Source organism: Lynx rufus, unplaced genomic scaffold (genome assembly GCF_022079265.1).
Source record: "Lynx rufus isolate CCGP_SWC_20201006 ecotype Redwood Valley unplaced genomic scaffold, mLynRuf1.p SCAF_22, whole genome shotgun sequence".
In the NCBI taxonomy this organism is placed as follows: Eukaryota; Metazoa; Chordata; class Mammalia; order Carnivora; family Felidae; genus Lynx; species Lynx rufus.
In genome coordinates, this window is record NW_025814837.1 from 16,522,649 (window position 1) to 16,536,771 (window position 14,123).

Genomic DNA, 14,123 nt, shown 5'->3' on the forward strand with positions numbered 1-14,123 from the left:
TATACTATGATTTCACTCATATTATGGAATTTAAGAAACAAAACAGATTAACATAGGGGAAGAAAGGAAAAATAAGATAAAAACAGAGAGGGAGGCAAACCTTAAGAGTTTCTTAAATACAGAGAACAAACTGAGGGTTGCTGGAGGGGAGGTAGGTAGGGGGATGGGCTAAATGGGTGATGGACATTAAGGAGGGCACTTGTTGGGATGAGCACTGGGTGTTCTATGTAAGTGATGAATCACTAAATTCTACTCCTGAAACCAATACTACACTACATATTAACTAACTTAGATTTAAATCAAATTGTTCAAAAAATAAAAAATTTATGGGATTCAGTAGAGCAGTTGTTCTCAACCATAGGCCATCTTGTTACTCAGGAGATGTCTGGGAATGTCCAGAGTCATTTCTGATGTTCATGACTTGGGGAGAGTTCTACCGGGGACTAGTGGGCAGAGGCCAGGAATGCCACCAAACATCCTACAATGCACAGAATAGTTGCTCCCCTCTCCCCCACCCACAAAGAGTTATCTTGCCCAAATGTCCCCAGTGTCAAGACTGAGAAATCTTGCTCTAAACTAACATTATGCTTCTTTCCGACAATGCTTGCTCCTTAATGTACATATCACATTTCATCTGTTCACTTTCTGTCTTCTCCTATAGCCTGGGACTCTCCAAAGACTGTTTCATGTCTACTGTGCTTCTTCCTTCTGTGTGCCCGGCATAATGCCTAAAGCAGGTAGGCGTTCTCCAAGTGGTCAGTAGAAGAATAGGTAAAAGAATGAAAAAGTGAGTGATTAAATATAATTGCTATTTTTAGGATAATTGTGCTACTTTAACAATTGAACATCCACCATTGTTTTATGTTATAACACTGGCGCCAAAAACTAACTTTTAAAACAAATGTCATTCTATACCTTTTTCTAAAGATGAAAAGAAACCTTCCAAGAAGCATATGTCACATCTCTAAAAGGGATGTGAAAGAATGGGCTAATTTCTGAATTTACATTCCACAGCCAAAAATATCAGTCTTGGGTTTTTACACAGGAAAAACATCCTTTGTAAATCTCCCTTCCCAATTGTGTACTAGCAAGTTAATATTATTGTCATCAATAATAGTCATTCTCATTAACCAGTGTATGCTGTTCTCATCTTTAAAGCTCTTTGCAGAGTCTACTAGTTACCATTAGGATTAAAGTTATAACATTTAAATATAGGCATTTCATCTTAAAGTTTCCATTTCCCCTTCCCATATTATAATAAAAGAAATGAAACCAGCTAATGTTGTTATAATTCCTCTTTGACACTCTGCCTCCCATCCCACTCCATCCTGGATAACTCAGGGAATTCTAAAGAGGATGTAGATACAGTTGTAATTAAGGTCATAGACATAGACAGATAGATAGAAAGCTAGGTAGATAGGTAGTTAGTGGGAGGTAAATGATATAGTTGATTAGATGGATAGATAGATAGATAGATAGATAGATAGATAGATATAGACATATAGGTGGGTGGCCAGGTAGGTAGGTAGGTAGATAGTTGGGTAGGTAGTATAGAGATAGAAGATGAATTTATGTATAGATACATAATTATACATAAGTATGTATACTTTGCCTCTATCTATCTATCTATCTATCTATCTATCTATCTATCTTTTTTTCTCATTTCCCCACATGTGTATGTACATTAGTGGCTGTCTAATGTCCATGACATAGTCTCACTCTTGACACTGATGTTTAAGACCTTCTCCAGTTTGGCCAATATCTGGTTCCAATGGAATGTACCTCTGTTTCAGAAATTCTCTGCTTAATTCATACTGACCTACTCATATTCTTCAGAAAGGAAAGCTTCTGAGAGAATTTGCCTCCACACCCCATGTCCTCAGGCCACTTCAGAAATAAGAAATGTGATGGATGATAATGGAATGGAGATTGCCTCTCTCTTTGAATTCATCTTCTAAAGAAAGTTGCACTTAATATGTGCTTTCATAGAGGAAAACAGAGAAAATAGAGGAGAAATTCAATTTCCTTCTACCTCTTCAATGGAATTTTATGATCACCTTTCTAATTTGTTTTTGATATTGTTGATTTGTATATTCATTCATCCTATAGTGTTAAAGACATGCAAAAGAATATAAAGAATATTAAAAGAAACATCATTATCCTTCATTTCTTCTGCTTCTTCTGCTTTACTTTTGCTACATTTATACTTACCTTTGGACAATTTTATGTATTGTTTTGGATGTTTTTATAACTTCCATAAATTATATCATAATGCACAGAACATTCTATAATTTACGTTTTAAGAGCAGCATTATGCTTATAAAATGCATTCAGTACAGGTACCATGGAGCTATTGTTTATTTACTTTCACTGTTGTATAGTACTCCTTTATAAAGACTTACCACTGTAAGTTATTTCCAATTTTTGCTATTACAAATAATGCTACTATAAAAATACATATATCTCCTTGGATGTGCAAGTGTTATTCTTAGGAAATATGTCAAGGTGTGGATTTTTTAAAGTATAGGGTATGAATATCTTCAGTTTTCTTTATAGATATTTCCAAATCGTTCTCCAAAATGGCTGTACCTTCCTACTAACAAGTGTAGAGGTTTCCTGATGTTCTTTTTTTTGTTTAATTTTTTTTAACATTTATTTATTTTCAAGAGACTGAGAGACAGAGCACGAGTGGGGGAGGGGCAGAGAGAGAGGGAGATACAGAACTGGAAGCAGGCTCCAGGCTCTGAGCTGTCAGCACAGAGCCCTATGCGGGGCTTGAACCCACCAACAGCGAGATCATGACCTGAGCTGAAGTTGGACGCTCAACCAACTAAGCCACCCAGGCACCCCAAGATTTCCTGATGTTCTTCTTTACACTTGATATTGTCAAACTTATTCCCATATGATGAGGTGAAATCACAAATCGTTTTGGTTGTCTCTGTCCTACTCTGTGTTTAATAAAGATATAAGTCACATACTACTATTTTGTATTTAAAATTTTCATAATTAGAAGCTATTCTTCATCAAAAGTTGATCTCTTTCTTCCACATAAATTTAATATCTATGGTTAGGCATTAGCAGAAATGTAGACTGTTTGCATTTTAGGATGTAGCTATAAAGCTATATGTATATGCTTTGTAGAATCTCCATCATTATTTTTGCTTTTTCTGTGGATGATCAAACTGGTGAGGATAAGGTGGTATAGTCACCACTAAATCTGCCAAACTAGAACATGCTGAAGTGCAGGTATTTTAATCATTAATTGATAGGCAATCATCTCTGCTCCAAGATTTGGGGCAGGAATAACCAGACTTTGAAGAATGTTAAATGCTGGCGTTGTCAGTAACCACAAAATAATTCCCAAAGCATATCCTATAACAGAAACCCACTGCATATCCATTAGAGCCTACACTCCTTGAAGTCAGTATGCCTGTCTTCATCTCTGCTTCATCACGAAGCTCCTAGCCAAGTGGGCTATGCACAGCAAAGCAGTCAATAAATACTTGAAAAGGATGAACACTGCTTACAGGGCCTGTTGCTATTTCCAGGCTTGCTTTGGGTCTGGATTCCTGCCCCTCCCTGAGCCATGCAGGGCTTTTTGCTATAAATGAGCTGCCTCTCCCTGCTTGCTGTGAGCCAGGTTTTTGTCCATCTGCTGCCATTGTTTCCCCACGTTTCACAGCTATGTTGTATTGCATGTGGTTATTCTTTAGTGGGTCATTACGGCATCTGTCTGCCCACCTTGTGAATGCCCCGTCTCAGCTCACTAGACAGCAGCTGCCAGAACATCCTGCTCCCCTCCATCATCCATGCAGATCCAGCCCTGTCAAGCCTGCCCTGCAGAAATCATCCTTTCATTGCTTGGGGGTTGGCCGCACTCCAGGACCTGGTTACTGGGATCCTTGCTTGCCATTTAATACTCCTATAGGTAGTTTTTTTAACCAGATCTGTTACCCACAAGAAATTTCGGTTTCGTGGATGTATACAAGGCTATATTCAACCATCACTACATGGATCTAAGTTCTAATTTTTTTAGGAAGTGACCCTGGGAACCACATTAATAATGATAGAGGAAGGCTCACATTTTGTAAAGACTGGACTTCCAGAAACCCTAATCCTCATCCAGAACTAATCAGAAAAGAGGAGCAATAACACTGTCACAAAGTTCATGCACTTTATTCGGCCACCTTAAATAGAAGCTTCCTGAGGGTTCATAGCCATAAAGGTGAAACTTGGCTACATGCAGTACACAGCTTATGACATGACAAACCAAAAGTTTGTATATTAAGTTGATTGTTTGGAGTTCAGGCTTCTGTTCCCTTTGGTAATTTTACTTGTCATCAAATTGAAGGCAGTAAAATTAAGATTGTATCAATACTGGTACAATGCATCCAAAAGCTGAAAGTATCCATACCTTTTCTATGACATAAAACTCATGGCCTTTGTTACAGCTACCTTCCTAACCTTCCTTGCTTACTTTTATATAAACTGTATGACAAAGAGATTAAACTTCAAAGCCAATGACAAAAGTATATTTAACATGTACAATGGGTCCAAATTATATTAGTATTATAGAAATTCAACGGGAATGACACTGTCACTTAGTGAAATTCCTTCTAAGTACAACATCAAGGTGGCAAGAATAGCACTTCTTCTTATCTCTCATCTTCCCTCCCTCACTGCCCCCCATACCTCCTCACTCTACTATCCTCCCCACCACCCCACACTCCTCACCATCCCCACTCTCATTGCAAAGGTTCATGAGACTAAGACAAGAAAAGCAAGCTGGCTGGGCAGCCTCTATGGTGGAGAGAAAGAGAAGGGCATCCTGACAGAGGTAGAAACATGATCTCCCCACTTTCTGAGAGCCACTTGGGCCAGATATCATGCCAAGCCATTTTGTATATGGTACCTGCCAAAGATTAACAAAGCTGGACACTAGTTAATGTGGTAAGGGCAGATTTTAATCAGTAATATATTATTGCAATAGGGAAAGACTCCAGGATAAACCGAATTCAACACAGCTCAACTGATTTGGACAGAGAGGATAGGGTTTTTTAAAGGAAGAATGAGGGAATGGGGAGAGTGGTGAGCAGGGGCTCAGTAGAGTCAGGGAAGTAATAATTACAAAAGCAGAAGAAGGGTTTGGTCCAAATGCATCTGGGTTTATTAACTGGTCCCCATCAAAGTTAAGCTTCTGCCTTCCCACAGAGGCTGGGACACAGGGGCCCTATCTTCAGGCATCATCTAGAACACACAGTAAATTCTCTGGGCAGCCTTGAGTTTTCTCAGGCAGGCACTTTAAGGAGGCTAGTGTCACCCTAAATATGCAGCCTTGAGCTGTCAGTGAACTATGTTAGTGTTCATTCAAGTCTTCATAGGCCAAGGTTGAGGCCTAGTTGGGAACAGTGCTCAAGGGAACCTGGCTAGAGGTTGGTCAAGGAGAAAATCTTTGTCATATCTTAATAATCACCCAATGCCCCATGAAGGAGATTTTATTGTTTTCATCTTGCAGATGAAAAACCTGAGACCCAGAGGACAACGGCCCTACAATCAAGTGAGTCCTAGGTGGCAGAGGTGGGATTAGAGAGTAGATCTGTTCAGTCTCTGCCAGGTGGTAACATGGGTTGGCTCCTTGGAGCTCTGCCTTCCCGAAGCCAGAAGCATGGGGCATGCACGCCACCTGCATCTAAATTACAGTTCAATGAAAATGACCCAGAGACCTGATTCAAGGCAGACCAAACGATGCAGAGCAACCAACTCCTTTCCTTCTAAAGTTTAGATAATTAAATAGGGGTGCCTGGGTGGCTCGGTCAGCTGGGCATCCAACTTCAGCTCAGGTTATGATCTCATGGTCTGTGGGTTCGAGCCCCAAGTCGGGCTCTGTGCTGACAGCTCAGAGCCTGAAGCCTGTTTTGGATTGTGTGTCCCCCCCTCTCTCTCTGCCCCTCCCCTGCTCATGCCTCTGTCTCTCCCTCTCTTTCTCTCAAAAGTAAATAAACATTAGGAAAAAAAAATTAGATAGTTAAATAAACCCAGGCTAATGTGAATAAGAAGTAGGGAGTGACTAGGCTGAGTCTGAACTAGAGTTTGAAGCTTTCTGTGACCCATTTAAACAAGGTGGCGGAATAAATTAGCTTTAAAATCAAATAAGGAAGAAAAAGGACTTTATCCTATGCCATTTTTAAACAGTTCCAAAAAATATGCTTTTCAATTCTAATGTGGTTTCTTTACAAATATTATGACACCTGGTATTACATTTTGGAACTGAGACATTTCCCCCTTTTCCTCACTACTTTCCAAAATTTACATGGATTTTCTACTTCTGCTGCCACCATTTCTGCCAAGCCCAATCCTTTTCATTCCTGTACATAATGTGCTATTCCTCAGTTTGAACATAGTCATTTCAGTCCAAGAGAAAAAAGAAGTGCTATATAAATAAATCTTTATTACTGTCACAGCATTGTTAAAGAATTTCCTAGTTTGAGCTGCTCTTCGTTTGAAATCACCACCTTACCAGGGCAGAGAGGATCCTGCTAGGCATTTTAAATTAGGGAAGACAGTTTTATTGTCAAGGCAGGTCAATCAAATTATAATTGGCTCTAATTTGCACTCCCACCAGCTGTTAAATTCTTCACCTGCAGCACTCAAAATGGTGTGAAATTCTTGCCGGCTTTGTGAAAGCTTCAAAGAGAATCACTCTCCATCTGATCCCTAAAACCAAAAGTCCTTGTTACTCTTCATCAGAAGCAAGGAAAATGCACCATTGGCTCTGACTATGGGATGTAGGACCCAGTCCGAAGTGGGCAGAGCCTGACAAGGATGGACAAACACATCATCCATGCACAATCATCCTTGACAAGCCAATGTTTCTATCACAGACCAGCCAGGGGCTCTCCTTTGTAATAGGCACAATACTGTGGAGCTGTATATTCAATTTCATTGCAAATTAAACTTGCAACTCCAGGGGAAATCACAAATTTAGCGCTTAAAATGGGATAGCAGGGTAGAATCTGGGGAAGGGTGTATCCATGTTGGTTCTGTAGTGAGGACTGACTATGCTTTCAGACATCCAGCATGGCAGATCGTCTCAAGATGGTTTGGGACTCTGGATAACTAAAACACCTCTAGGGAGCTTCTTTCTACCAGTGCCCTCAAACACACATGCACCTAGAACACATACGTGTGCGTGCATGCATACATACTCACAAACAGAGCTCCAGGAAAGAATGGAAAGCAACAACCAGTCAGCACATTAGGATGAACTATCATCTTGCTATTCCTTTGAGGGCCCCAGCTTCCTACTCCTTTACAATCTCGCTGAAGGCAGTTTTGAGTAAAACAGTAGACCTTTTGATGGCAGCAAGAGTTTGGTATGGCCAGATATGGAAACATCAAAATCAAATAACCAACGTAACCTTAGTTGTGGATGCATTTTGGCAAGTGCTGGTTTGGCTGTGGCTAAGGAAACTTTTTGATTTAAATGACCAAATGGAGGTTTTCCCAATCTTGCTAATTTGCCATTTGGATAGTCTTCAACCATCTCAAAACGAAGGTGTTTGGGGGCGCCTGGGTGGCGCAGTCGGTTAAGCGTCCGACTTCAGCCAGGTCACGATCTCGCGGTCCGGGAGTTCGAGCCCCGCGTCAGGCTCTGGGCTGATGGCTCAGAACCTGGAGCCTGTTTCCGATTCTGTGTCTCCCTCTCTCTCTGCCCCTCCCCCGTTCATGCTCTGTCTCTCTCTGTCCCAGAAATAAATAAACGTTGAAAAAAAAAATTAAAAAAAAACAAAAAAAAAAACGAAGGTGTTTGGGGATGACTGGTGAGGAGAAAATGTAATCAAGAAAATTAGGTTCTTTGAAGAAATATTTTTGGATTTCAATGGGTTTAAGAAAATATAAGATGAGCTTCCTAAGAATAAAATGAAATATTACCCTAGAAATAAGAGAGAGAACAGCTTCCAGGTAAACTTTCTGAGGAAATGAGGCAGGAACACAAATAATCATTACAACAGTATTTAATAGAGCCAAAAACTAAAAACAATCTACCTTTCCAATAATAAAGAATAAGTTAAATCATCTAAAGCACTTCCATAAAACAGGATTCATGCAGCACATAAATGGTCTTTATGAAGAATTTTGTATTACATGGGAAAATACCTATAACATTGTTAAATGAAAATTAGGATTAAGACTACTCATAGTATAATGTACACTTCTGTATAATGTACACTTCTGTACCTATATATGTATTATATTTACATCACTCAAACTCAGAAAAATATGAGTGGTTAGTCCCCAGTGGTGAATTTGTAGGCAATATTAATTTATTTTTATGTTTTTCTCTACTTTTAAAATTTTACAAACTGAGTTTTTGAATTTTTTATAAGCAAAGAAAATAAAATCAATAAATACTTGCAAGCATAAGGATTTGGGATACAATCCTCAGGTGCAAAAACTGTCACATAATTTGATTTCTCTAGATCAGATCAAATCTCTGAGGCCCAGTGGCCCAGGACAGGCAAGATGCCTCATAGTGGTCATTATGGGGGCCCTCTTGCCCCTCAGTGCAATCAGGAGTTGAAATGGATACAGAGAATTGAGGAAGGAACCAGACCATTAGTGTTTAATGCCCCATCTTTCTCTTCTTCTTTTGAGCATCCAGATGTGGCCATGCAGCAGGTACTGGCACTCAGAGGTGGGGATGGGGGCTTGATCCCCTCCACCACTATTCCATGGCCATGGTCCCTTCTGCCCCAAGGAAGGGCATGGCTTGTGAGTAGAGCATAGTTCTGCACAACTCATGGACATGTCCCCACATACAAAAAAAAAAAAAAAAAAAAAAACCATCTCTTAATCTCCAACAATCTGCCCCTACTCCGGTGAGCACACTTCATCTACCCAAATGCTTACCATAATTTTCCCTTAATCCCAGGCCTTCCAAACAAGTTATGCATGAGTCAATATGGACCCCAAAAGCAATAACAAGGAATGGGATATAGATTTAGATATAAATATAGATACAGATAGATATAGATAGACCTTTGCAAACATTATCTTATTTATCTTCCCAACAAGCCATGAGATAGCACCATAATTATCTCCATTTTCCAGATAGGAAAGCCTGAGTCTTAGAGCAATTAAGTTACTCCCCAAGGTCACACAACTTTAATATATAACTTCTTTTTGTGGCCCTGCCAGAAAGCCTTTAACAAATCCCTAAGGCTAGGAGCTAAAAACTGAAGAAAAATTGACTTCCTTCTTGGGATAGAGACAGGAGATATGCTAATAATTCCATCAAGCCTCCTCTGGGACTAAAAGCAAAGGTATAAATTAATATCTCAACACATTAGACTGTCATCCAAATTTAAGACCAAAAACAAGGAGAGGATAAAAGAAAAAAAATGCAAAGCCATAGCCTGCTAATGGATAATATCTGTATCACTCGGCAAAAGTAAATAAGAGACTGATCACCCACCAACCAGGAAGAAATGAGCAGAGACTATGGGGGAGAATTTGGGGGAAATTTGGAAAAGATTCTGCTTCTCTGGGGACTCAGAGCCTAAGAAGTTCATCCAGGCCCTATTATCTTTCTGCCCCAATGGTATCTGTATCCATTTGCTTGGGCCGCCATTTAACAAAGTACTACAGAATGGGTGGCTTTAATAACAGAAATTTATTTCCCAACAGAAATTTATTTCCCCCTGTCAGCAGGGTTGGTTTCTTCTGAGGGCCTCTCTCCTTGGCTTATAGATGTCTGTCTTCTCCCTGTATCTGTACATGGTCTTTCCTCTGAGTGTGTCTGTGTCCCAGTCTTCTCTTCTTAAAAAGACACCACTCCTACCAGACTAGGGCCCACCCTCATGACCTCACTTAACCTTAATTGTCCCTTTAAAGACCCTACCTCTAAGTATAGCTCAGAGGATTAGGATTTTAGCAAATGAATTTTTAGCCCTTAACAGTATTTAATGTTAAAGTCTAGTTTCCCTCTTGATATCAACATGTCACTTAAAATGGGTTACTTCTCTATGCCTTCACAAGTAAGTACCTGAATATTACTGTTTCATGTAGAACAAGTCAACGTTGTTCCCTGAACCTATTCTATTTGTTCAGAACTATTCTGTACGATGAGGGCTACATGGAAAATGGAACACTTGTGTCCTGGACCAAGCACCTTGCAACCTGAGACCAGAGATCAGGTATGCATAGCACATACGTAGAAATCCATGGTGATAACAATTCATGTAGGTTTGCCCAGAAGCGCAGGACAGAGTACCAGGGATGTAATAACAATGGATCATAATCTACTATGGCCTTATCACAGCTGTTTAGTCTTGGGCAAGTTGCTGAGGCTCACTGTGTCTCAGTTTTCTTATCTGTAAAATGGCATTAATAGGTCCTACAAAGGCTTTTCGTGAGGATTAAATAAAATAATACATACAAGGCAATCGGAATAGTACCTGGCACATTGTAGTCACTCAGTAAATGTTATCATTTGTATTATCATTGCTCTGCTATCGGGGTCACCCAAGCTGGTTGATGGAAGCCAGCCAAACTGTGTCTCACACCTATGCTCAATTTCAAGGACCCAAGCAGGGGAAGCTTGGTTTCCTCTGCCCAAAACCCTAGTTTGTGTTCCTTGCATCCTTATTCACTCTCCCAAGTGTCAGGAAAATAACATGGACTTGGAAGCCATAACCTAGGGTCAAATCTTGCTCCAATTTCTTCTGTGCTTTTAGGCACATCGCTGAGCTTTTCTGAACATCAGCTTCTTCTCAGCACAACGGAAAAATCATGCCAATAATACAGATAGTGCCTCATAAGTGTCCGGGACAGAGCATGACCTGACACTTGGTCCTTCTCCCCTTCTCTTTTAAGTACAATTAGATTATTACGAGGTGTCTCTGTCCCCTACACACATATCCTGAGTGCCATGTATTTCTTTACAGGTAGCACAATTCTCAGATACAGTGGGATAAATTAAAACTCTATAACTCCAACAGGAAGATTTCAAGAAGCTCCCTGTTTTCAATCATTGTTATTTCCAACAGTGCCAGACATTCAAGAAATCATGAAAAGACCATCGGTGTCTCTTTGTCAATGTGGTAAACAGTCAGATGAAGCTTGCCTCTGAAGTAACGGATGATAGCTGATCAATACGCTAACAAAAAAGACTAAAGGAACAAAATTTTAAAAGGAAAGTATATCAGTACGACTCAGTGTGTGTCTTACATAGGTCTTTGAGGAAGACGAAAATGAAAGAGGTAGAAAAAATCAACTACATACTTATGTGATTAATAACTTGCAAAATATTTTTCACATAGAATATTCCACTGATTCTTACAACAACCCAGTGAAATATTTATTTTTTTTTAAATATTCAGTTATTTTGGGGGAAAAGTGCAAGTGGGGGACGGGCAAAGAGAGGGGGACAGAGATACCTGAAGCAGGCTCTGTGCTGACAGGCTGACAGCAGTGAGCCCGACGCGGGGATCAAACTCAGGAACCGTGAGGTCATGACCTGAGCCAAAGTTGGACACTTAACCAACTGAGCCACCCAGGTGCCCCCAATGAAAGATTTAAATTACTTCATGATGAGAATTATTACTAGATCAAGTATTGTTAAATCAAAATGCATATGCATGTACACCTTTAAAGGATCTCTGGATCCTGGGACCCAGTGACATAATCTTTGCTTTCCCTGATTTCTCTATCAAAGTTTTATTTTGTTAATTTGTTATATTCATTTTGATGATTATCTAAAAAAACATCAACCATGTAAATTCTGGATCGATTAGAACAAACAGGTTCTAATCGAGTACGTTTGGGATATTTCAGAATCTCAATGGCATAGAGGAATTCTTCTTGATATTCATGAGTTAATGAATAGTGAAAAGAAGTGAGGTGCCTCTGATGAGCGTATGATGTGTTCATGCCACATAAAGACCAACAGACATGTGAATAGCATCTGGTCAGGATTATGACTAGAGAAACAGTGAGGGAACTGAGTCACCATACATCACTCAGAGCAAATGTTTGCCGGATCCAAATACCTAAGCTGGAGCACTCAGCACCACAGGTATTTACAAAGGGGATGTCCTTCCAGGAAAAAAAAACCATCCCCAGCCCCATTCACATAAAGATGATATTTTGAATTTCATTTTCAGAAGGACTTTTTGAAGGGCATATAATTTGAAATTTTATACTTGCTTTATGTTTCCTCAAGGGTTATAAGCACCGAAAATATGCACATTTTAATTGTGTATATTTGTAAATTCTTCTATTATATACTTCTTCATATTGACGAGATTATTATTTTATATTGGCAATTATTTTATTGGACTACCACATAGGTAAAAATTGGGGCTAACGAGCTTGAAAACTTTGCTTTTTTGAGATAGAAATGTTTGTCAAACTCGTCTGTAGAATTTCTTTGAATGGGCTAAATCATTTGTGGTAACCTGGAAAAGCTAACTAAAAGAACTCTGCAAGCTCTCCTTAAATGAGAAATCTTTTTGCACATAGACCATCGCCAGGAGATTTTGTCCTCTTTCTACGTGCAGGCAGTCACATAACCAGGCTTTCCCCAAGCGGTGCACGTGACATAGTGCAACGGATCAGGGAAAGAAGAGTCGAGAGAGAGAGACAGAGAGATGGAGAGGGGGGGAGACAGAGAGAGACAGAGAGACAGAGGCTAACCTGCAACAATGTGGCCATGATGCAGATGCACTGTAAATGTTGAACATGTGCGCAGACTGTAAGTAAAGTAACCACAACTGAAATTTTGTGAAACTGAAATTGGATAACTGAAATCCAATACCAAGGCATGCAAAGAGGGGAAAACAAAAATGTTGCCCCCCGGGGGACTGGCTCCGAATCTGGCATTCCTCATCTTTCCTCCATGACTCTGAATAATGTTATTGCTCTGCCCTCCTGGTCTTGATTTTTTTTTTCTTGGGGAGGTGGGCACAGTTGTCGTTTTGTTTGTTTTGTTTTGTTGCCAGTCACAAAACGGGGGCCAAGAATATTGCTCTGTGCAGTGTTTTGTGAATCACAGATGCCTGCTATTCTCAAGCATGAAAATCTTGAAAATGTGCAATTTAAGGGTCTTTGTGTAGCACGCCTGCCATTTTCTTTCTTTGTAACTCATCTCCGATCACTTTACTGTGTTTATTTGAAACAGATGGAATAGAATAAATAATAATTCTAGAATAAAACTAGAATAAATACCCTAGTTAGAGGTGGGTTTGATTTCCCATTAAAAGGACTAGTATTGATGTCTCCTTTTGCCCCAAAAGGAGAATGGAAGGACATGTCAGTTTCTAACTTCAGTCAGAAAGAACAAATTTGCAAAGAAAAAACTTGATAGGAAAAAAGAAGTGAAGTTGAGTGACTTTCATAAGCCAAGAACATCAAAAGGTTTTATTTTGGTTTAATAGAAATTGTGCACACTATTAAAATTGCTCAGTGGACTGGGTCCTCTTTGCTTTTTGTTTAGAAACAAATAAAAATATTTAGCTGAATTATTAATGTGAAGTAAATTGGTTACTCTGCATTTAGAGTTACTTTTTAATTCACACATACATCTGTGTTAACATCTTAATGGTGCTTTACCACAGATTATGCCATACTTGTAATGGCATCCAAGGAACCATTTAAAAGATAATGTTTCTAGCAGAGACATATTTGAAGTGGATGGTGTTGAGTATAGGAAAAAAATGGTCTGAATAAAGTCAAAAAATCCACCTGTGAAGTTAGGGGTTACAGTCCACAAGACCATGCTTAGAGTTCAGGGGTTCCCAAGTCCATGTTTAGGCTCCATAATTCACTAGATGAACTCAGTGAAAGCTGTAATAATCATGGTTATGGGTTATTACAGTGAAACAATAAAGGGAACAGAGTGAAATCGGCCAAGAGCAGAGTCCCAGAAGGTTCCAAACATGGAGCTTCCAGTTGTCCTCTCACCATGGAGTCATGGACAATTTTTACTTTCCTAACAATAATATGTGACAATATGCATAGAATATTGCTAGCCAGGGAAGCCCACCCAAGCTTGGTGTCCAGAGTTTTTATCGTGGAGACATGGTTGCCTGCACACATGGCTGATTTTGGTCTCCAGCCCCTCT